The sequence below is a fragment of the Rhinopithecus bieti genome, unplaced genomic scaffold, assembly GCF_001698545.2.
Source record: "Rhinopithecus bieti isolate Rb0 unplaced genomic scaffold, ASM169854v2 scaffold_23096, whole genome shotgun sequence".
Taxonomy (NCBI): domain Eukaryota; kingdom Metazoa; phylum Chordata; class Mammalia; order Primates; family Cercopithecidae; genus Rhinopithecus; species Rhinopithecus bieti.
The window spans coordinates 1017207-1023976 of NW_016810891.1; positions in this window are offsets into that span (position 1 = coordinate 1017207).

A 6770-nucleotide genomic window follows, 5' to 3' on the forward strand; every position below is an offset into this window, starting at 1 on the left:
AAAAAAAAAAAAAAAAAAAAAAAAAAAAGCTTTGACATGGTTTGCGGCTTTCATACACCAAGCAGATGATTGATAAAACCTGGGAGTAAGGTAAGAAAATGGAACACATTTTTATCTAAAAATTTCTGTCACCACAAGAGGGCATCAGTTGTTCCTTTGCAGGGAACTGAGGTATTGTACTTGACAGTTGTACATGAAATTAATGAAAGAGTATATTTTAAATATATTGTTTTAACATTAAACAAATATGAAATTAAAGTAAATTAAATGTCACCCTATTTAAATATATAAGAAAAAAAAGAAATGCACTTGTAAGCAGAATGTTTATTACCTCAAAAGTGCATATATAGTTTGAGCATTAAAAGGCATTAAAAAGAAGTGCAATTCCGTTTTAGCAAGGATAAAAACATTGCCTTGTGTTATAAATTCGATCTGCTAAAGAGTATTCCACTTTCTGTGTACTCAAATTGCTTTCTGTTTGCTTTACCACTGCACTTGCTATTATTACAGGGGAAATATATATATATGTGTGTGTACACACACACACACACACACACACACATACATTCTTTGTTACAGAGAATGTAACTAGATCTTATGCCCAAGAAAAACAGCCAGAAGCAAAGAAATGCTTCAATCCTTAGTTGCTTCATAGGCATTCATGACATTTTAGTGCTTTCACAACTTGTTGGTTGTACTTTATGCTTGGGTTATATATTAGACTTTTATAGGCTTAAAATCTTCCATCACATAAGAAAATAGAAATCATATTAAAAATGAATTCTTCTAGAGGCTTGTGTGCACTACTGGTTGTTTTAGTTGGGCCTTTTATATGAAAGTTATACTGTACTTATCTTTTTGCTGTTGTTTAGGTTTGTTGGCTACCATTTCTGCCTTCCTTTCTTTGGTTTTGGATTAAGTCCAACAGTTTATTTGTAAGCCCTGCAGCAGATTTCTTTGATAATTTAGCTTTTACTGAATCTCTTGCAATGAAGAAAGCTATTTCATCAGTGATTTATCACTTTCAATTTATTGTGTGAACTGGAAATATTATTTTATATGAGAGTTATAGCAAAATAATCTGTATAAACAAGGAATGTGTTAGCTTAAACTGGATCATTTTACTTTTTGGCATCATGCATCTGTACTGTATCAAAAGTGTTTATATGTCTGCAAATTAAAGGTATATTTTCATAATTTCTTTATCATATTTAGCATTTTATATTTGAACATGGGCTTGTTATTTCACTGAAGTGCCTGTCATTTGTTTGTTTTTAGGGTTAAATGTGAGTAAATTGTAGTATTCTGCTATACTAAAGTTTATATTAAACTAATTCGTTACTCAATTAAACATTGGGTAAATTATTAAATGCGTGTGTAGTTATAGACATATATGTAGTAGAAAGAGAGTATGCCTAAATGTTTGGTGTAAGTTCATATGAAAATTTGCACTCGTGTATGTGCACATTCATATTAATTGATTATAGATTTAATATCGTTACACATTTGCATTTTACCACATATTTATAAGAAATCCTCTGTTAGCAGTGTTGCAATAGCTTGCGATAATTTTTAAAACAAAAATACTCTGCAAAAAAAGAAATTGAATGCAAGCAGTCAAGTTCTTTTAGATTTGCATTAATTAACTCATTTATCTTATTTTTCTTCAATTTGGGAATTTCGGTAAATAAAATAATAAGTATATGAGGCAGCAACATTTGTTACAAAAACTAAATATATTTTATTGGAAATTCCTTTTGTACGAGAGGCATCTGAGCTAAGAGACTAAGATCATTTAACCCCCAAAACTTTTCATTTATAACTGATATGGAGCAATGGAGGAAACATCTCTTAAGAGTCATATTTTATTTCTTATTTCTTTTTTGTAAAGAAAGGAACTTCATGAGATAAAAGTAACACTATTTATTTTTTAAGAATCCTCCATAAGTGCAATAATTTTATCATCAGTACAAATAGCACAATTTTCAATTCATTTCCAAATTTGAAGAAGGTTCATGTGTTTTGGGAAATGGACTTTATCTCCAGCATGAGAAATGCCTGTAACATTAATAAAAGACGTATTTCTGAATAACTTCTTGTGGCAGGATTTCATTTACAAAACATCTCATTCACATTAAAACATTAATAACAAGGAAAGCTAAAGTAAATTAAACTCAAAGATAAAAGCTCCTTTTTACTGACACCTTGTGCTAGAATAGTTGCCAAAATGTATGCTAATCATGTCAATGTTGTTAGTTGAGCTGGCACAAAAATAAATGTTCCATTCATTAAAACCTCTAATATCCATTTAACAGTTTGTGAACCAGTGAGTTCTCTTTTCCCAATGAAGAAGAGATTGCTGTGATCTTTGCACTGCCAAATTCACTCTTACACCACAGAGAAAATTGTTCATTAATTTGAATTGGGAAATTTAAAACCAACATAGCAATTTCAGCTACAGGAGAAAAAACAATTTACGTTATTTGACTACTTAGGGTAGATTTCCTGACCCTATTAAAAAAAAAAAAAAAAAAAGAAGCTTTCCTGGCAGTTAGGATTTCATCAGTGGTGGTTGGAAGAGGAAAAAAATAAATTATTTTAAAAAGTTTTGTAGTATTGAAGCATTCAAAAAAATGTAAATTTGTAGTGTTTTGGATTTTCTACATGTATTTTAGGAAAACACCAGGCATGTCTTTATTGTGAAATAACATCACCACAAGCCATGTTTAGGAGTGGTATATGAAGTTGATTTGATTGCAGTAACATCTCTCACAAGGATTCTAATTTGTGCTCCCAGAAAATGTCTAAATTGACAACTATAAAAGGGGGAATTAAGCAAGCCTCTCTCCTCTGGAGGTTCAGGGTGCAATCTCTCCTCCTGAGGTGAGGACTCTGTGAAGTCCTGATCCCTGGCAGACAATGGAGAATGTAATGAAAGGGCAGCATCAACCACCTGGTGTTCTTCAACTCGCTGGGCAGCCTCAGTTCATGGAGGCCAGGGACAGAAATGCCTGAGCATTTTCATCCCTCTATGGTAAATTTGCTCACTGAGAAAAAGCAGTCAAAATTGCCACAAAATGCCATATCGCTGATCTAGGCATTCTCTGCCTAGCACTGTACCTTTATGTGCAAGTAGTCAATAAATATTTATTGAAAAGAATTGATGGGCCTGCAAGAAGACTCAAAGCAGGAAAAAAAAAAAAAAACACAATTAAAACAGTTTGGATTCCTGAGCTAAAAAGTCCCAGCATAGTATTTTTTTAAGTTATTTCTATTTCTAATAATAAATCCTGTATATTTTCAGATAATATATACATAAATACACAACCTATAATCGTTTTAAATGTCACTTTTGTATATAATTGTCCTTATATACTAGCATTTGTAAAATAGACTCCTAAACTAGGAACGTCTTCCTTTGAGGATATAAAACAAAATTGAGTGAACTTTAAAATTCAACCCGCTGATGCCAAGAAGTAAGAATACCGTGGTGATTTTTTAAAAATCAGTCATACAGTCATTTATCCCATACATATTTTAGTGCCGATATTACATCATCATCCTGTGAAAAGCCAATAAGAAAACCAGTTTCAAATCATATGTGATAAATGCCTGTTCTTTGGATGCTACGTGAGTGAGTAGGACCTCCAATGTTGGGAATCATATGTGTAATGGCCTTTGTTCTTTGGATTGCTACGTGAGTAGGACTAACCCAATGTGGAGATCATATGTGATAAATGCCTGCTTCTTGGCTGCTACGTGAGTAGGACCTAACCCAATGTTGGAATCATTATGTGATAAATGCCTGTTCTTTGGATGCTATGTGAGGTAGGACCTAACCCATGTTGGAATCATATGTGATAACTTTGGCCCCTGTTGGATGTATGTGAGTAGGACCTACACAAGTGTGAAATATATGTGTAAATGCTGTTCTTTGATGCTACGTGGTGGACCTAACCTATGGATCATTATGTGAAAATGCTGTTCTTTGGATGCTATGTGAGTAGGACCTAACCCAATGTTGGAAATCAGAGAAGGTTCCGTAAAGGAGGTGAAGTCTATTTTGAACCCTTCTCAGAGGAAGTTATGAGCTTGAAAAAAGGAAAAGTTAGCCAAGAGAAAATGGCAGCGAGGAAGGAAGGGCATTTGAGTGGGGAACAATAGGCAAAGCACATGTGGGAGTGAGAATGTCATGGTTGAAGAGCCACAGATATATATTGCAGTTTTCCTTGGCTAAAGAGATGAAGAGAATTAAAAAAAAAAAAAGGATGATTAACAATGAGCTGGGAGACACAAGTGTACAGCAAATAATGAACAAACTTATGTCCCATACTTGGAGGTTACAATTTTATCTGAAAGGTAGTGGGACTTGTAAGCATTTAGACCAGAGAGTTTATGTTTTTAAAAGATCACTTTTGGCCACGTGTAGAGCTTGTGATGAAGAAAATTCTGGATGCTAGTTGTAAGGTTTAGTGACAATTTAAGTGGAAAATGGGGACTTAAACCAGAGAATATAAAAGAGATTTATTATAGAAGGTAATATAGGCTATAAATAATGTATAGCTCTTTACAAGTTTATTGATGCTATAGGAGATAATCTGCATGGGATGACCAGAAAGTAAATAGTTTTCACAATTTGATTTTGAGCTTTTGTAAAAATTTGAAAAAAATACAGAGCTCATTTACTAAACATTAAGTCAGCAATGAAAGTGTTGGAGCCATAACCCCCTTCTCCAATGTTGGATTTTATGACACAGATGGAATTATAAAGGCACTAATTTACCCAGTTTATTTCATCTTTATGACTGTCAATCCTCTTCAATTTAACAAACATTACTCTGTGTCCATGTGACAGATATTCCAATATGAGGTTGATCTCATAAAGAACATTTCATCTAAGCCATTTGTGGTATTTTACTTGTGGTTGTACTAAAAATAGGCACATGTAGAAGAGTCCTTCCTGTTGAAAACTTAAGACAATAAAATGTCAAGTGGATAATTTAAGGTGTAAATATAACTTCAAATGTTATGTGAATATCAAGAAAGAATGATATGTTGGTTGTAGGCAACTCTTAACAAGATCTGGGAAATATGACCAGGTGAAATAGCTAGTTAGAGTCAAGAAGTATGCAGGTCTTGAGGTTTAACATCACTATTTTAAACATTTAACATCATTTTAAAACCCAGTGAAGTCACTTAGCACGTCTTATGCTTCAAGTATTATGTTGTTTTAAATGAAGAGTTTAATCAGAACCATTACCAAATGGTAGAATTTTCGAACTCAGCCTAAATAAACATTTAGCAGATGTAAAAACAATATTATATACAGTCCCAGCTTCTAGAAAAGTCTAATTTCCCCTCCTAAGACTCATCTATGTGTAAATTATGAACTTACTGTCTCTTTTATGGTGTAAATGAAAATTAAATGAGATAATTCATGCAAAATATTTTGCGCAGACTGTGTTCCACAAATATTAGCTTAATTATTGCTATTGTAATTAAAAGGTGTGCCATGAGAGGTTGTCTTATCAATTTATTTGCTCATTCTTTCACCAAACTGATATTTTTATTACATTAAAAAATTCCATAAAGTTGATAGTGTTTTAAATTAAAGGTCTGTATATACTCAGTATGCTCTATTATTCAAATTCTGCATTTTATAGACACTTAGACTTTTTTTTATTCCTATGATGAGTTTATCCTTCTCAGCTGGAAATCTCATGATGGTCAAGATTACTTTTTCACTGCACTTAAGCATGGGTGACAGAGCAAGACCCTGCCTTAAAAAAAATAAAGATTGTTATTTAAATTGCGAAACTATAGAGGTAACTTAGTCCAACCTCTTCATTTTACACTTGAAGAAACTAAGACATAAAAAAAAACAAGAAAAAAAATTAGCAGGGTGGATTAGAGGAGAAGACAGCAATCATAAATGTAAGAAATATTCAAAATCCTGCCAAAAATAGCTAGCAGAGTATACTTTTCCTTCAAACGTTTTCATTAAGGCATATCCTTTAATTTTACCTTTACTAGAAAGTTAACAAAAGTAGTATTTACAAACACAATATACCAGATGTTAAAATAAATTTTCTGAGATAAATCTCACCTAAAAATGAGGTCCATCAAAATTAATTATTAAAATGAATTATTAAGAATCACACTTATCTTGCATGTACTTAGAGAAAAAAGACACAATTTTCCAAATGAAGTTATTTGTACTTTCTAAAGAGAAAAATATATAAAGAAATAAATTTACATATTTCACAAATATAATAATTTTTATAAAATAGTAAAAAATAAAAAAATCTTTAGAGAATATGTGAGAATAATCAAGAAAAGTTTTATGAGACTAGCAGAAATTTGAAAGGAATAAATTATATTCTAATATGTGAATAAATACTTATGTAAAATTCACATATATATTAGATTATAGAAAAGGCAGGCTCAAGTGTGAATACAAAGGACATGATTGATTTGAAAATGATAATGGGGAGATGTTGGTCAAAGGAAGTTTTTTATTTTTTTATTTTTTATTTATTTATTTATTTTAGTTTACTTTTTATTTTATTTTTAATTGACTAATAATAATTGCATACAACTATGGGGTGCAATGCATTTTTTTTACTATACTTTAAGTTCTAGGGTACATGTGCATAACGTGCAGGTTTGTTACATATGTATACTTGTGCCATGTTGGTGTGCTGCACCCATCAACTCGTCAGCACCCATCAACTCGTCATTTACATCAGGTATAACTCCCAATGCAATCC